Source organism: Nannobrachium achirus (genome assembly GCF_963921795.1).
Source record: "Nannobrachium achirus genome assembly, chromosome: 15".
Classification (NCBI taxonomy): Eukaryota; Metazoa; Chordata; class Actinopteri; order Myctophiformes; family Myctophidae; genus Nannobrachium; species Nannobrachium achirus.
In genome coordinates this window covers 54,278,233-54,297,983 of record NC_137822.1, presented here as the reverse complement: position 1 = coordinate 54,297,983, position 19,751 = coordinate 54,278,233, and the positions used below count along the sequence as shown (strand labels likewise).

The 19,751-nt window shown below is 42.5% G+C and overlaps 1 pseudogene across 1 annotated transcript; it reads left to right on the top strand.

Annotated features, from left to right (window-relative positions):
• Positions 1–30: 30 nt before the first annotated feature.
• Positions 31–19,711, top strand: LOC308299958 (methionine-R-sulfoxide reductase B1-A-like; annotated as a pseudogene). The gene is made up of 4 exons: positions 31–85; positions 317–459; positions 1,645–1,777; positions 19,692–19,711. The product of its transcript is annotated as a methionine-R-sulfoxide reductase B1-A-like (transcript).
• Positions 19,712–19,751: the final 40 nt, after the last annotated feature.

The following is a 19,751-nucleotide window of genomic DNA, read 5'->3' as shown; positions in this document are numbered from 1 at the left end:
TCAGCGTTCACGTCACGACAGCTGCACAAAATGTCTTTTTGTCGATTTTTCGGTGGCGAGATCTACAAGGATCATTTTAAACCAGGCGAGTACTCAGATGGTTTGATGATGTAACAGCCATGTACGGGGATAGGATTAATTTATTTCGCTTATCTAATATTTAATTAGGTCAGCTAATAGCTATATGTTTGTGCTTTTAACTGAAAAGAACCTGGAAAAATAACATTTAACGCGATTGATGCCAGTGAAGGGGGAAAGCCTTGCCCACGCTGTTTCTGTGAGTTTTAATCAGGTATTAACGTCGCTGTATGTCCAGGTATCTATGTGTGTTCCCAGTGTGACCACCCGCTGTTCTCCAGTCGGTCCAAGTATGCCCACTCCTCCCCCTGGCCTGCCTTCACCGACACCATCAGAGAGGACAGTGTCACCAAGCTAATGGAGTCACTCACTGCTTACAAGGTGAGACATCAGTCCCCATAATGCACACACAGGGTAGCTAGCTGATTTAAGTTTGGCAAAAATGGATTTACAGTAGGTGATGCTCACATGCTCACACAGTGTGTGAATGATGTGTGCAGTGCCTTGCTCCAGGGGCGTCAAATTGGGTATGGCAGGGGTATGCAGCTGCCATACCCATGTTTACCCATTGTGAAAATAGCCGATCTACATGCTCACAAAGCGCGAGGCGTTGTGAGCATGTAGATCTGGTATTTTCACAATAGAACCGTGTTATATAAAATGTAATGCCTCTTTTCCACGAGGACTCCCATCTTTGCCATACCCTAGCCTTTGCTGAACTGGCGCCACTGCCTTGCTCATGGACACTTCTGAAAAGATGACACTAGGTAGGCCTAAGTATCTTCTAGTGTCATATACCTCACTGTTTCCCAAAACATTGGCCGGGACCGATTTTTGGGTCGCACACACATTTTTATGGGTCATTTAGTTTTTTAATTATAATTTCAAAAAATATTCTAAAAAAAAAAAGCTATTTCGTTCATAAATTAAAACTACTGACACATAGGCCTATTTACAAATGAAAGAAAACAACAGCAAACTAAATACAACATTAGAGGCATATGGCAATGGCCAGTGCATATACTTGAATAATTGAACTTACAAGGTACAGTAATTATCATAATACATTGCTCATTGCACTTAACACATGTGATGGGACGTCTGTCACGACTCACACAGTTAACAGTGTACATGTAAATCACTATCCATTAGTACTGATTATTTCAAAAGGTTTCAAAAATAGTGGAAATGGCAGATCTACAAGCTCACAACGCGTTGCATGCGTTGTGAGCTCGTAGATCGGCTATTTCCACTATGTTCTTTTTGGAGTATAAAGTTGTCAAATATGTCTGTCATTTCTTTGTATATTTAGGTTATGTGTCATGTCTGCCATGTGCAACTTCAAAGCCTACAAGCCAAACAGGAATGTAATTGTCAGCGACAAAAACACAACTAAATCGTTAATCGCAATTATTTGAGTGACAATTAATCGTCATGTGAGATGTCATCATGGTGACAGCCCTAAATTCTTCAGCTGTGGGAGGAACCTCCTCTGTTGGGATGTGTGCCTTTGTTGGGATACATGATGTTGTTAATTGAATGTATGATCATGTTTTATATCATCAGGTGCTGTGCGGCAAGTGTGGCAACGGGCTTGGTCATCAGTTTCTAGCTGATGGCCCAGAGGATGGCCTCTCGCGGTTCTGAATATTCAGCCACTCGCTTAAGTTTGTCCCTAATAAAGGTAACCTAATGCAGTGTTTCTCAACCTTTTTTCTGCATGGGCACACTTTTCATGTCCCAAGAATCCATGGGCACACCAACATAATACGGGGGTGTAAATATCGTCACAGTCGGGAAGAAACCTTGTATCTCCAAGTTTCAAATTTGTATGTTTCTTCGCAAAGTAAAGCCCTTCTTCATCATACAAGGCTGTCGCACAACAGTAGTGAAAACAGCAGATCTAGAAGCACACAACGCCTCGCGGTGCGAGGCGTTGTGTGCTTGTAGATCGGGTTGTGTGCTTGTAGATCGGCTGTTTTCACTAGTTTAAATCATTTTTAAAACAATAAATACAATACTGGCTTTCAAGCAGTTTCAAGGGGCACACTTGACCCTTCTCAGGGGCACACCAAAGGTCCCCAGGCACAGTGGTTGAGAAACACTGACCTAATGTATCTACCATTCAGAATGACCATAGTAATATGTTAATGTGGTGTACTGTAACTATCCCTTGCGCTACTTAGGTTGAGCCACAGCATATACATCTTGTATAAATGTTGAAGGAAAAGAGTGTTTGGTGAGATTGAACGTAATGTAATTGGGGTTAGCAAATGGTCAGCCAAATGGTGTGTATGGACAGTGGTGTCAGTTCAGCAAAAGGTGAGGTATGGCAACATGACTGGTGTCTTGGCAAGCGCGTGCAAGACACAAGTCATGTTGCCATACCTTAGCAACAGGCACGATACATTTATTTTAAGAAGTACATTTTATTTTTTGTCCCCCCGTTTCTATGGTTTCTTGATATGGCAGCTGACCTGCGGAACCTGGGAATATACCATTTTGTCAAGGTGGGGAGAATACAAGTGTGGAGAATATAATTATAATACCTTGTTAAAGTGACCATTTTGTAAAATGTTGCATTTGTAGTTATTTTACTGTAATTTAACAACATAATAACCAGCACAGATAGACAAGGAGACGTTCATGGATTTATATTTAAAAGTAACTTTTATTTCCCCCCCCCTGGACCCAGGGTATGGCAGCTGCATACCCCTGCCATACCCAATTGACGCCCCTGGTTAACTACACAACTCAAACCTCTACCAAAGTGCTCTTGGCCTTAAAGCAACGACCCAGTTGCACCTTATGACATGTTTGGGGGTCATGTCTTGTTATTGTGTTAAACAATATATTTTACTTTGTTATATATATATATTTTTGTATCCCTCAAATTTGACTTTGAAGAAGCTTAAAGGCTTTTTTCTTTTCTTTTTTCTGTTTTACAAGGATTTTGTTTCCACCGGAGTGGTTGAGTTCCTTTGTATACAGCAAAGATTTGCCTCTATTTTTTTTTGTGAGGTGTAATTTATGTTACTGAGAAGAGGAAGGGAGGTCTGCACACTGTCAACTTCAATCCACTCTACTGGGAGCTCAGGCACAAAGTTTCAACCCTATAGCGCTGTGATTCTCAACCTGTGGGCCGGGACCCCCAGAGTGGTCCCCAAATGATTTTTTGGGGGTCCCCAGATGATTGGCTTCTCACTCATCGGTAAACAGAACAACATACAGTGTAAGTGTATACAGGGTATCAGCACACTTTTAAGTGACAATTTAAGGACTTTTAAGACTTTTTTTCTTTTTTTTAAGTATCTCTGGTTAAACATTGGCCAAATTTCAAATATTGGAGAGAGAACATGTGAAAATAGCGTTGCGAGGCGTTGAGAGCATGTAAAATCTGCTATTTTCACAATGGAATAGATTGTCAAACTAAATGTAATGCCAACTCCTACAATTCCAAGTGCCTGGTAGGGTGGGGTGGGGTGGGGGGGGTCCCCCCAGTTGAAATATGTTTTTTTTGGGGGGGGGGGGGGGGGGGGGTCGCGGCCTGGAAAGGTTGAGAACCACTGCTATAGCGGGTCTTCATCAGTGTGCAGAGTCCCCTTCCTCCTCTTCACCTGTTGGGATGCTTCACTGTTTTCTAAAAGAACTTACATGCTTACATTGTTTTTAAGCTACATTTAATTGTATTTTCATACTGTACCTTTTTGTTGTTGTTCATAAAAATGGTACACACAGTACCATGTACACCAGAACGGTGTCTGTTTCTGTTGTGCGAGCAAAACATTGAGTTGTGCATAGACGCTGGCATGGAAGAATCAAATGAGAATTAACCCATTTAGAACTGGAACGCATTATTATAATATTACTTTAAGCATTATGTTATGCTTTAGCTGGTGCTGCGCTGAGAGCTTGTATATCTGCTATTTTTGAAAATCTTTGAATACATGCGTTTTTCAAAAACCTAAAACCAAAAAAGAATTTAGAAGAAATGTATAGACTCTGGTCAAAAATATTAAAAGACCCCCATCTCGAAATATTATATCAGGGACAGGGACCGCGCTGCGAGGCGCTGTGAGCTTGTAGATCGGCAGGTTTGGTGTAGAAGGGAAACAGCAGACTAAGTACGAGTAAAAGGTCAAGTTTATTAGGTAATGATGGCTCAAGTGGTTAAATATCTGAAAACACAAATTGTCAAGAATCCAAAATACACTGATGATTGTGCTGTCAAACGATGAAACAATATGGAATCTATGAAAAGGTTGTCGGGGTCCCTGCTTCATCTCTCCCTCAACTAAGGGGTCCTTGGCCTGAAAACGTTGAAGACCCCTGCACTAGACCAAAGTGGTATCCTTTATTTTTTAGGTCATCTGGCTGAGGCTATGAGTCACTGCTACATTTGGATGCAGGTTAAACATATGTTGGCATCAAACTAAGAACCTTGTGCTTACAAATCTCAGTTCTAATGATCCCTGATCATCAGTAGACCTGTGTATCTAGTTAGTAGATTCAGCCTTTCTGTCAGGGGGAGCGGCGTTTCCTGTGGATTCTCATCTTTTGACCTGTTGTCACCTCTCTCTGTAACCTCAAACATGACCTAACACATCTCATACGTGTGTAAAGGCCTGGTGGCACAAGAAGAGTGCCACCAGGCCTCGCGTTGCGAGGCGAGCATGTAGATCAGCTATTTTCCCAATTTCTGCCTCTAATATTTGACAATTTGGCAAATGTTTAATTTGTCATTTTAGAGGTATTAAAACGTCCTTAAATTGTCACTTTGTCACAATGTTGCACATTAAGTGAATCATCTGGGGACCCCTCGAAATAATTTGGGGACCCCTCTGGGGGTCCCGACCCAGAGGTTGAGAACCACTGTACTAACACGCTATTATCAAATGTGCTTTTTCCACCCTTTCATAGACTCGTTCAAGAAGTCTCCTAACACCTCACCCACACAGAATGTCCGTATCACGCTCCAAGGACACAACGAGGGGGAAAAAAACATCTGTCGAAACAAAATACAAGAGTGAACACCATGGACTTGTAACTGTACTGTAAATATAGACATCAATGGGGACCATGTTATTTGAATTTAAATATAAAGACACTTTCTTTTTTTCTTCAAATTCTCTTCCCAATTAAGTTATTTGCCAATTCCCCCCCATGTGTATAATCACTGCCAACGGCCACTTGTTTGATCTGGGGACGGTGTAGTAGACAACCGTGTGCCTCCTCTGAGGCGTGTGACGTCGCCGGCCACTTTCTTTTCACCCGACAGCGAGGAGTTTCACCTCGAGGATGTAATGCATGCAGAGGAACACTCCACTCCTCCTCTCTGCCGAACGCGCAGGCACCCCGAACAACCTGCAGGAGTCGCTATAGTGCAGCAACAGAGATCGCACCCACCACCCGCTGCCAGGTTCCCACCCGCGAACACAGCCAGCCGTGTTCGTTGGTGCGCGCGGCCAAGCCGGAGGCACCACGGATGGAGGAATCGAACCGCAGATTCAGTGCTGTAACTTAGTTACCCCTGTGCTATACCGGGACGCCCTGGGACTGTGGTATTTCTCTGTAGATATAAGGAAATTATGGGGACCAAGGATACGTTACTGTAAATATAGGCTAAAGACAATTTGGAGACTATGGTATTTGAGTGCAAATATAAAATAAATTATGGGGACTGTGGTATTTAACTGTACATATAGAGACAATATGGAGACTATGGCATTTGACTGTAAAAATGCAGCTATTATGTGGACTGTGGAATATCATGAGTGTAATTATGAAGACGTAATGGGAAATGTGGTATTAGACTGTATAAATATGTTAAGTGTTTATGGGGACTGCCTGTAAATATGAAGTCATTACGGGACGATGGTATTTTGACTGTAAATATATAGTCATTATGGGGACTATGGTATTTATATAAGACATTGTGTGTATAGTGTTTGACTGCAATCTGCATTCCTTAAAGTTCTGTCTGTTAAGGACAATGTTATGAAGAATACTGTACTTGTCACGTGGCTTAAGGAATGTGGAAAACCAAAATGTGATTGCTCTTGGGTCACTTTCACGTCTACTCCTACTCCTTGATTCAGTATGTAGATACTTTATGTTCCTTTGATCAGACATGCATTCCACACTAACCCCCATACATTTTGACTTTCCCTCTTCCATTCTTTTATATGGATTGATAAGGGATGTAAACAAAGTAGAATAGAAACACATAATGAAGCTTAATCTTTTTTATAAAATATTTTCGAAACATTATTTTTATTTTAGCATCTGTTTTTCAAGAAAAAGTTGACTATAGTTCCTTTAAACTCATTCAACCACACATCCCTGCTTGTGACTGATATTGCCCTTTGAATCAAGGGGGAGACCTTGGCTTTTTCAGTTATTTCACGCAAGATGTCTTAACAATATCAACATAATGAAATAGCTCATCAATAACAATAAGTCTTTCCATTTAGCAGGAATGCATGTTTGATCAAATACATATCAACGATGTAAATATTGAATCAAGACACTTCTGACTGTCTGGGGTGCATACTAACGCTTACGTAGATGTGAAAATCACCCCAGAAAAGTTATAAAGGGAAGTTCCCCTTTAAGCTAATTCTTTTAGCTTTTTTGAGATTACCTTAGATGATTGGTTACTAGACGATCATAAAGACGAAGCAGACATCATAAGAAACAAATGAATGCCAGTTCCAATATGATGATCGATTCCAATTGTTTTCTACTGAATGCAGTTATGTTCTTTCAGTTCCTGTTTTATTCCATTGATTCCACTTCTATTCCATTGTCAAAGTCAGATTACAGTTTTATGCTTTATCCACACAGGACCAAAGCAACTGAGGGGTTTCAAAAGTTCAATGTGAACTTCTGTAATTTCTCTCTAAAATAAAAAATATATATTAAAAGAAATGTAATAATAATGACATGCTATGGGACCAAGAGCACAGTATCACTGAGAAATGCTTTATGAAACTATAAAACAGTGCGTTTTTACTAGTAAAAAATGGAAACCTTTCAAGCTCCTCAATGAAATCAAGAGTAAAAGTCATATCGTTGTTTTGGGTTGAGATTGGCACATTTCCTGGGGCAATCTGCCCAGATCATGCATGTCACACGTGTCTTCTTCTTTTTTTAGTTTTTTACTTAAAAATGCCTGCATTGTAGTGCATTTGAAACTACAATGCAGTGCACATCATGGGTGATCCTGTGAATTTTTTTATTTTTATTTTTGTTTATTTTATTTTTATTTCGTTGCTGAGTGATGTCAGCAGACAAAGTGACATGAGTGACATGAAAAAACCTGAGTGAAATGTGCCAATGTCAACCAGAAACATCGGTAAACAACTGTATAAGACTGTATTGTCAAAACTGCAGACTTAAAGAAACTTAACGGTGAATAAATAACACTGCAATCAGCCCCTCTACATGAAGGCTAGATGTGTGTCGCTTGTTGAAAATTATAGATTTTCACATCGGAAACAAAAACGGAAGCTTGAAAATCGGTTATTTTCGGCAAGCAAAAGTATAAATTAAACCGCACGCAGGCGCGCGCGCGCGCACGCACACACGCACGCACGCACGCACGCACGCACGCACGCACGCACGCACGCACGCACGCACGCACACACACACACACACACACACACACACACACACACACACATGCATGCCCACAAAGTCTGGTGAGGACAAACTGTTTGACACTGTTGGTGTTAAGCCATTAAAGGCCGGGAACGCGTCTTCGTCCCTCCAGACTTTAACCACTTTAAATTTGCGCAAGTCTTTTTTGTCTATTTTGCCCTGATTCTATAAATGTCTTCCAAATCCTTCTAAATCAGTGGTTCTCAAACTTGTTCATGTCAATGGTCCCTCAAAATTACATGCATTTGGCCGGGGACCCCCATCTCAAAATATGTTGTTCCAGGGACCCCTCCTGTGAGCTTGTATATCTGCTATTTATCAATAGCTAAAGTATCAAATAATCCCAGGTCTTCCGTATGGTTAACCTCATGAACCAGCATCCGGCTTTGCTGGGCCTGTCTAATAGTCCAACATTCGGCGTAAGTGTATGTGATCCACTATCTCACAGTAGGCCTATGTCACGCTGCCACGTGAGATTATAGATCTGCTATTTGTGTCGAAGAGATATGGTGTAGATCAGCGGTTCTCAAAGTATGGGTCGCGACCCAAAGTGGGGTCGCGGGAAGGTGCTGCGAATTGGCAACCGGAAGAGAAGAAATATAATTTTTTTATCAAGAAACGGTAAAAGAAGGGGAAAAAAAGGAAGGCCGTTGCAACCAACGTGAAGAGGACGCTGAATGATGCTATGCGTTTCAAAATATACAAAGGAAGTATCAGATAATATAAATTAGGGAGACAATAAAACATAAGGCATGTGCGCACACACACGCGCGTGTGACGTGACCGACCGACTGACAGACAGCCGGTGGAGGTTTTGGTAGTAACATGCGACCTGACGGTCGCAATCATATCATATTATGTTATTACAATGTTGCTCGGAACAGCAATTCAATCTATAGCCTACACACACACACACACACACACACACACACACGCACACACACACACACACACACACACACACACACACACACATATAGTTAATAAATAAAACAAAATAAATATGTATAAATGTATGTATTCATTCCATTTACCAAAAGACCTGGGCCACTAGATGGGGATGCCAGTATTTCAGCTGTTGGTACTGCATACATACATACACACACATAGAGACATGGGGAAATGACTACACACTAAGTCAAATGTGGGAAGCGGTTTGCACCGCTCCGAATATATTTAAAAACAAGAAGGTTAGGAAAACCAAAATCTGTATTCAATTTTAATTTTGATGAGGTTGATAATTAAATGTAATGTTGGTATGGCACACAGACACAGAAGAATATAAAAAAAAAACATGGCACTTGCCAAAAAGGTTGCCGACCCCTGGTGTAGAGCAGTGGTTCTCAAACATTTACATTTCAAGCTCTCCTCTTTACCCTGACAGTAAATGGAACCAATTTGGTTCCATTTGTCAGAGTCACATACTTGTATGGGTCAATTTAGACCCTGAGGGCTCTATTTTGATTGTCTTGAGTACCAGCTCTAATGCCTTAACTTCAAGGCCTGTCCACACTGTCTCCTACCACCAAACCTTCCGTCTGGTTCAACTCCAACATGACGTCACTCTTCGTCAATCTTCTGGAAAGCATTACCCCGAATTAGAGTTCGGAAAGCTGCTCGTCGGAAAGTAAGAACTCTCTGATGAAAAGTTTGGTGGTCGCAGACAGTATGGACAGGCCTTTAAGTTAAGGCATAAGAACTGGTACTTAAGACAATCAAAATACAGCCCCCATAAAGGAACCAATAGACAGTCCCTGAAATCCACTTTGAGAACCACTGGTGTAGAGTCCATTATTATTAGGGCTGGGCAATATATCCATATATCAATATTGTGATATGAGACTCGATATCATCTTGCATAGTCAAGTCTTTTTCTGGTTTTAATCACTTGAGCCTTATTTTGTAGTTCTACTTAAAGGTATATTCAGTGATTGTATTTCATTCTAATAAAAATATAATTGGTACATTTTCCATTCATTCTCCTCACTAGAATGTGTGCTGACCTTATAAGGACTTCCACCATGGCCCGTGTTACGAGCATTGCTAGATTCGGTTTTCAGAGGTGGCCAGCCAGTCCTCGACCAATCAGGGTAGCGTACGGCCGTAGTTATGTTAGGATGTTTAGTTATGACGGAAAAAAGAAAAGTTTTGAGAACCACTGTCGCTCTGAATTAAGAACGTCTGCTAAATGCCTAGATTGTAAACTACTGAACTCATAATGCCACAGTCTCGTAGTAAATCAGTATCATACATATCCTGAAGCTGGAGACGTAGGCCTACCGATATAAAGTGATTGGGTCTAATGATCAAAACGAGAACATTATAATGGTGTAAAAAATCTATAAAAAACTTAACATTTCCACGCTGTAAGGCCAGTAGGGACAAGATGGCCCCCGGCCACTTTCATTATCACTGAATAATACACCCCTAAAACAGTGTGAAATGTTATCAAAACGTGTTGTAGTGTGATGCGTTGTGAGCCCTCAAGATCATCTATTTTCTCTATTTTTGAAAGGATTTTGAAACATTTACAAAGGAAATTGATGTCACAGCCTGCAATTTTCATCAAATATTGATGTTGAATAACAGTCGGCTAGGATGATAATGCCCAGCCCTAATGTGAATCCTGACGAACTCACAGTCCTTCTGTATGTGACGGCTAATCTGTTATTACATCCGACTGATGTGAGTTGACCCAAACGCACATCAAGGAGGAGGCAGTAGACGGTTAAAGCCCACCCGGGCACGTTTATTTACACTGGAACACAGTGTAAAAAGCACGAGGGGGGCAAGAAGGTAATTGACTCCGCCACTGCTCCAACCCAGCACGGGACCCGGAAAACTGGGGAGGAGAGGAGAAGGCAGAGTCAGTAATAATCCAAAAAGAATAGTAGTGCACAGCAAAACTACGAGAAGCAAACTGGCTATCTCTACTATATTGGGAACAGCTGAGCCGAACGGCGTGACACTTTACACTGGCGCAGTGGGCCAAGGAAGAACCTCCACCCCCCTATTTCTCAAATCTGCCTCCTGATGGCCCTATAATAGGCCGCTTCACATTTAGAGGCCTATAGCTCTTGAACCGTAGGTTGTACAATAAATTCATTAATTGGACCATGATGCAACTCCCCATATAGCCCATTTGTGCTACACTACTAACGATTTCATCCAAAACTCATGCAAATGGGTCCAGATCAGTCCAGCGGTGCTGGAGATAAGATGTTCACAAATGAACGGGCACATGGCTGATTTTGTTGACTAAAACTATGACGAGAAATGCGTTGACTGACTACCTTTTTTCACTGATGACAACTTGGATAAAGGTGCTATATAAATGCACCATTTACCAACTACCGTTTACGACAGCATCAAGGCCCGACAAAGTCGACTGAAATCTTATGATATATGGTCGACTAAACCTCGACTAAAATATGACTAACTAAATGATGTTTAATTCAAAGGACTATGACTAAAACTAAATAGAAATTTGCTGTCAAAATCAATACTAACACAGACGGACAGGAGTGAACAGTCTTTGGCCATCCAGTCATGTCCTGAATATGCCCACGGAGGGCAAGCCTCCGTGGGCGTTGTTAGGCAAAGATTAGTGTTAAATGTGTGACGTCAGACCAGACGTCAGGTAAGCTAGTATATAAGATACTGCAGGGTAAGAGAGAGACATAGTATAAGACAATTTGAAGTTGTTAGCATTTATATGATTAGACTTTTAGGATTACTTTTTAGGATTATTAATTACTGAACAAACAGCCATGGCTAATTCACCGTCTACCAACAGTGAAGATCGGCAAGTTAGGGCATTCACGAATAGTGATTTTTGGTATTCGAATTATTCGACCTCAAAGTATTCGAATATTCGACAGGACTGGCCAAACTGTCAAATATTAAGTAAGCAAGAGGCGAACATTGTGAAAATAGCTATTTTCACAATATTTATCTGTGGAACCGAGTCACATTAAATGTAATACCTACAATTCCAAGTGCTTGTCAGCGTGGGGGTCCCCTGTTCAAATATGTTTATTTTGGGGGTCACGGCCTAAAAAGGTTTGAGAACCCCTGGTATAGAGCATTAACAAATTCATCCATCAGGGGCATTGACAACTCATTTTTATGACTTCCTATCTCGCCAAACTTTATAAACTACATATTTTTTAAAGAGAAAACAATAAAAAAATTAAAACTAGAAAATATTGTTCCTTCGAAACAATTGTGGGCTCGCTTCAAGCCAGAAAACAATGTCTATAAAAGTACAAAATGTCAAGATCGCAGGCAGTGCTCTCTTTGACGTTACTGAAATTAGCTGCATGCATGATTTGAGGCATTTTGTTCCAAAAATGTGTTATGCAAAAGTTGACCCGCTGGTGGCGCTATAACAGGCCAATGTGAGAAGGGAGGCATCTGTTCCTTGACCTAGTGGGAATGTGCTTGCAAGATTTCACGCATATCGCAGGCTGTATTCATGAATTAATTAAAAAATAAAGTGTGCGTGCGTGCGTGCGTGCGTGCGTGCGTGCGTGCGTGCGTGAATGAATGAATAAATAATAAAGTGTGCGTGCGTGCACGTGCGTTCGTTCGCTCGTTCGTTTGCACTTTATTTATTTATTCATTCATTCATTGAATGAATGCGTTCGTGGAACGAATGCTCACTACGGTCGACTGTATTTTTAAGCCCTGGGAAACCTACCTTAACACCCTCATTAGCATGATGTATGCGAGCATAATCTATGCAAACCACGCCCACACGCATTTCCAAACCATGCCCCGCCCCCAATTTGCATATGTCGACTAAGCTCCTCCCCTTCATTTACATACGGTCGTCTGCATTTTTTACGCGCTGGGGAACCTACCTTAACACCCTCATTAGCATAATGTATGCGAGCATAATGTATGCGAACCACACCCAAACGCATTTCCAATCCATGCCCCGCCCCCAATTTGCATACTTCGACTAAGCTCCTCCCCTTCATTTACATACGGTCGTCTGAATTTTTTACGCGCTGGGAAACCTACCTTAACACCCTCATTAGCATAATGTATGCGAGCATAATTTATGCGAACCACACCCACACACATTTCCAAACCATGCACCGCCCCCAATTTTCATACGTCGACTAAGCTCCTCCCCTTCATTTACATACGGTCGTCTGCATTTTTTACGCGCTGGAAAACCCACCTTAACGCCCTCATTAGCATAATGTATGCGAGCATAATGTATGCAAACCACGCCCACACGCATTTCCAAACCATGCCCCGCCCCCAATTTGCATACGTCGACTAAGCTCCTCCCCTTCATTTACATACGGTCGTCTGCATTTTTTACGCGCTGGGAAACGCCACTTAACAGCCTCATTAGCATAATTTATGCGAACCACACCCACACACATTTCCAAACCATGCACCGCCCCCAATTTTCATACGTCGACTAAGCTCCTCCCCTTCATTTACATACGGTCGTCTGCATTTTTTACGCGCTGGAAAACCCACCTTAACGCCCTCATTAGCATAATGTATGCGAGCATAATGTATGCAAACCACGCCCACACGCATTTCCAAACCATGCCCCGCCCCCAATTTGCATACTTCGACTAAGCTCCTCCCCTTCATTTACATACGGTCGTCTGAATTTTTTACGCGCTGGGAAACCTACCTTAACACCCTCATTAGCATAATGTATGCGAGCATAATTTATGCGAACCACACCCACACACATTTACAAACCATGCACCGCCCCCAATTTTCATACGTCGACTAAGCTCCTCCCCTTCATTTACATACGGTCGTCTGCATTTTTTACGCGCTGGAAAACCCACCTTAACGCCCTCATTAGCATAATGTATGCGAGCATAATGTATGCAAACCACGCCCACACGCATTTCCAAATCATGCCCCGCCCCCAATTTGCATACGTCGACTAAGCTCCTCCCCTTCATTTACATACGGTCGTCTGCATTTTTTACGCGCTGGGAAACGCCACTTAACAGCCTCATTAGCATAATTTATGCGAACCACACCCACACACATTTCCAAACCATGCCCCGCCCCCAATTTGCATATGTCGTCTAAGCTCCTCCCCTTCATTTACATACGGTCATCTGCATTTTTTACGCGCTGGGAAAGGCCACTTAACAGCCTCATTAGCATAATTTATGCGAACCACACCCACACGCATTTCCAAATCATGCACCGCCCCCAATTTGCATACGTCGACTAAGCTCCTCCCCTTCATTTACATACAGTCGTCTGCTTTTTTTACGCGCTGCGAAACCTGCCTTAACGCCCTCATTAGCATAATGTATGCGAGCATAATGTATGCGCACCACGCCCACACGCATTTCCAAACCATGCCCCGCCCCCAATTTGCATATGTCGTCTAAGCTCCTCCCCTTCATTTACATACGGTCATCTGCATTTTTTACGCGCTGGGAAAGGCCACTTAACGCCCTCATTAGCATAATGTATGCGAGCATAATGTATGCGCACCACGCCCACACGCATTTCCAAACCCTGCCCCGCCCCCAATTTGCATATGTCGTCTAAGCTCCTCCCCTTCATTTACATACGGCCGTCTGCATATTTTACGCGCTGGGAAAGGCCACTTAACGCCCTCATTAGCATAATTTATGCGAGCATAATGTATGCGCACCACGCCCACACGCATTTCCAAACCATGCCCCGCCCCCAATTTGCATATGTCGTCTAAGCTCCTCCCCTTCATTTACATACGGTCATCTGCATTTTTTACGCGCTGGGAAAGGCCACTTAACAGCCTCATTAGCATAATTTATGCGAACCACACCCACACGCATTTCCAAATCATGCACCGCCCCCAATTTGCATACGTCGACTAAGCTCCTCCCCTTCATTTACATACGGTCGTCTGCTTTTTTTACGCGCTGCGAAACCTGCCTTAACGCCCTCATTAGCATAATGTATGCGAGCATAATGTATGCGCACCACGCCCACACGCATTTCCAAACCATGCCCCGCCCCCAATTTGCATATGTCGTCTAAGCTCCTCCCCTTCATTTACATACGGCCGTCTGCATATTTTACGCGCTGGGAAAGGCCACTTAACAGCCTCATTAGCATAATTTATGCGAACCACACCCACACGCATTTCCAAATCATGCACCGCCCCCAATTTGCATACGTCGACTAAGCTCCTCCCCTTCATTTACATACGGTCGTCTGCTTTTTTTACGCGCTGCGAAACCTGCCTTAACGCCCTCATTAGCATAATGTATGCGAGCATAATGTATGCGCACCACGCCCACACGCATTTCCAAACCCTGCCCCGCCCCCAATTTGCATATGTCGTCTAAGCTCCTCCCCTTCATTTACATACGGCCGTCTGCATATTTTACGCGCTGGGAAAGGCCACTTAACGCCCTCATTAGCATAATTTATGCGAGCATAATGTATGCGCACCACGCCCACACGCATTTCCAAATCATGCACCGCCCCCAATTTGCATACGTCGACTAAGCTCCTCCCCTTCATTTACATACGGTCGTCTGCTTTTTTTACGCGCTGCGAAACCTGCCTTAACGCCCTCATTAGCATAATGTATGCAAGCATAATGTATGCGCACCACGCCCACACGCATTTCCAAACCATGCCCCGCCCCCAATTTGCATATGTCGTCTAAGCTCCTCCCCTTCATTTACATACGGCCGTCTGCATATTTTACGCGCTGGGAAAGGCCACTTAACAGCCTCATTAGCATAATTTATGCGAACCACACCCACACGCATTTCCAAATCATGCACCGCCCCCAATTTGCATACGTCGACTAAGCTCCTCCCCTTCATTTACATACGGTCGTCTGCTTTTTTTACGCGCTGCGAAACCTGCCTTAACGCCCTCATTAGCATAATGTATGCGAGCATAATGTATGCGCACCACGCCCACACGCATTTCCAAACCCTGCCCCGCCCCCAATTTGCATATGTCGTCTAAGCTCCTCCCCTTCATTTACATACGGCCGTCTGCATATTTTACGCGCTGGGAAAGGCCACTTAACGCCCTCATTAGCATAATTTATGCGAGCATAATGTATGCGCACCACGCCCACACGCATTTCCAAACCATGCCCCGCCCCCAATTTGCATATTTCTTCTAAGCTCCTCCCCTTCATTTACATACGGTCGTCTGCATTTTTTACGCGCTAGGAAACCTACCTTAACGCCCTCATTAGCATAATTTATGCGAACCACACCCACACGCATTTCCAAACCATGCCCCGCCCCCAATTTGCATATGTCGACTAAGCTCCTCCCCTTCATTTACATACGGTCGTCTGCATTTTTTACGCGCTAGGAAACCTACCTTAACGCCCTCATTAGCATAATTTATGCGCACCACGCCCACACGCATTTCCAAACCATGCCCCGCCCCCAATTTGCACGAGTCGACTAAGCTCCTCCCCTTCATTTACATACGGTCGTCTGCATTTTTTACGTGCTGGGAAACCTACCTTAACGCCCTCATTAGCATAATGTATGCGAGCATAATGTTTGCGAACCACGCCCACACGCATTTCCAGACCATGCCCCGCCCCCAATTTGCATGAGTCGACTAAGCTCCTCCCCTCCTGTTGTGTAATTAGCAACAAATGCATGTTGTGCAGGCTCATTTACATAATTGATGCAGACCACGCCCCCAACCTCATTTACATAATTCATGCAGACCGCGCCCCCAATTTGAATAATTAGGCTAATTAGCCCCGCCCCCTGCATTCGCGTGTAATTAGCAACAAGACGCGCGCGTCGAATGCATGTTGTGCAGTCTGATTTACATAATTAATGCAGACCACGCCCCAACCTCATTTACATGCCACGCCCCCAATTTGAATAATTAGGCTAATTAGCTCCGCCCCCTTTATTCGCGTGCAATAAGCAACAAGACGCGCGCGTCAAATGCATGTTGTGCAGGCTCATTTACGTAATTGATGCAGACCACGCCCCAACCTCATTTACATAATTAATGCAGACCGCGCCCCCAATTTGAATAATTAGGCTAATTAGCCCCACCCCCTGCATTCGCGTGTAATTAGCAACAAATGCATGTTGTGCAGGCTCATTTACATAATTGATGCAGACCACGCCCCAACCTCATTTACATGCCACGCCCCCAATTTGAATAATTAGGCTAATTAGCTCCGCCCCCTGCATTCGCGTGCAATAAGCAACAAGACGCGCGCGTGGAATGCATGTTGTGCAGTCTCATTTACATAATTAATGCAGACCACGCCCCCAACCTCATTTGCATAATTACGGCAGACCATGCCCCAACCTCATTTGCATAATTACTGCAGACCACGCCCCCAACACATTTGCATAATTAGGCTAATTAGCAACAAGACGCGCACGTCGAATGTATGTTGTGCAGTCTCATTTACATAATTAATGCAGACCACGCCCCCAACCTCATTTGCATAATTAATGCAGCCTCATTTACATAATAATCATTTGCATAATTAATGTAGCCTCATTTACATAACAATATGTAAATGAGATTATTTATTTATTTATTTATTTATTTATTTATTTATTTATTTATTGAAGGAAGGAAGAAAGAAAGAAAGAAAGAAAGAAAGAAAGAAAGAAAGAAAGAAAGAAAGAAAGAAAGATGTACGCTATTTATATATTTATTTATATATTTATTTATTTATTTATTGAAGGAAGGAAGGAAGAAAGGAAGCAAGGAAGCAAGCACGCTATTTAATGAATTATTTATTTAAGGAAGGAAGGAAGGAAGGAAGGAAGGAAGGAAGGAAGCACGTTATTTATTTATTTATTTATTTATTTAGCCAATAGGCAGACGCCCGGGGGGGGGCGGAGACCCGATTCCGGATAAGCGGTTGAAGATGGATGGATGGATGGATGGATGGAAGGAAACATAGTCGGGGAGGGAAATAAATAAATAAATAAATAAATAGTCAGTCTCGATAGGGGCCTTATATAATAATAATTAATGAAATAAATAAAGCTCCTTTTAGTTGAGCTTGTACCAGTGAACTGTACTGTACTGTACTGTCTTCAATCAATCACTCGATAAAGGGATCAATACTGCATTAGATAAATAACCCACATTTACCCAAAACAGCTGATCCACAAGCCCACATGCAGCCTTGTAGATCGGCTGTTTTTATTGTTTTATTTTTTAAATTGTTTCCCCCTGACTTAGTCTTTTCTAGGATCACCTTTTAGTTGACCTTGTACCAGTGAACTGTACTGTCAATGACACTGTACCTATGACCGTCCTATATCAATAATGTGTTCATTCATGAATGACTTCCCTGTGGAAATAAGCCAAAAACATTACTGGGATCTCCTTTTAGTTCATGTTTATTACGTATCTATCTATCTTCCTATCAATTGGTCACATGCATTCACATTGCACTGAACGCACGCAAGCACGCACGCACGCCCGCTCAGCAGCTGGCTTTTTTTCTTTTTTCTTTTTTTTCACAGAGCTCCAGACTCAGACACCGAGGTCTCGGAGGGCACCCAAGCCGGACTGCGTGCTCTGGCAGCGGCCGCGAAGCGGCCGCTGCCATTTAGCAAGTTTCAATCAAATAGCTCTCTCTATATTGTGACAGTAATCATTGCTATAGAGTGTTCAGTAACAGTGTTAAATAGCTCTATATTGTGACAGTAATCATTGCTATAGTGTTTGTTTGGCTCCTGTGTTGAACGATTAAAAATCCGGGGTTTTAAGCAGGGACCCCTTAGCAGAGAGAGATGAAGCAGGGACCCCCACAACCTGTTCATAGATTCCATATAGTTTCATTGTCATCAGTGTCTTTTGGATTCATGTCAATTTGTGTTTTCACATATTTAACCACTTGAGCCGTCAATACTTGATAAACTTGACTTTTCACTAGTCTGTACTTAGTCTGCTCTTTTTCCCCTCTACACCAAACCTCTGTGCTGAAAATAGCCCATCTACAAGCTTGTAGATGGGCTATTTTTGGCTAAAGTTCTCAGAATATGGACACTAGGGAAAAAGTGATTAATATAAAAAAGGAAAGAAAAAAACTCTCTATCACTCAAAGATTTGGAGGACCCCCTGTTGTAACTCTGAGGACCCCCTAGGGGGGAATTCAAAAATAACGGAACAGTGACAGTAATCGTTGCTATAGAGTGTTGGCTCAGTAACAGTGTCACATAGCTCTATATTGTGACAGTAATCGTTGCTATAGAGTGTTTGTTCAGTAACAGTGTTAAATAGCTCTATATTGTGACAGTAATCATTGCTATAGAGTGTTGGCTCAGTAACAGTGTCAAACAGCTCTATATTGTGACTGTTGTGTCGTTTAGGTCACTTGCTCTAATATTTAAATAATTGTCACCTGTTAAAATAATTTCATGGGTCTAAAATAATTCATGGGTCAGTTCATGTATAAAAGAAATGGGGACAGTTTAAAATATTTATACTGTATATTTACTATTTCTATATATTATCAACTGTATATAACACTACAGTTGATAATGCGAATATCCTATGATCTTTGATTGAAATATCAACACATTCACGTTCATTGTCTTTGGTTATTGATTTTGTTAATACCTCTGAAACTACAAATTAAACATGGGCCAAATTGTCAAATATTAGAGGCAGACATTGTGAAAATTACCGATCTACATGCTCACAACGCCTCGCAACGCTGTGTTATACAAAATTCCTCAACTCTTAGTGCTCGTCAGGGTGCCGGGGTCCCCAATTAAAATATGATTATTTCGGGGGTCACAGCCTGAAACGTTTGAGAACCACTGGCATAGTGTGTAGTGTGTACAACTGTACATACAATCTCATGGTGGAGGCGGGGCTATGTTGATGACGGAAATCTTAGCAGTGGGCGGGGAAAGGATTATGCTGCTGCTGCTCTGTGCTCTCACGTGTGTGGATTCTCCTCCTCGTCCTCGCAGACCATTTGATAGACATGTGAACCTGATCAAACACAAACAAACACTGACAAGAGAGACTGA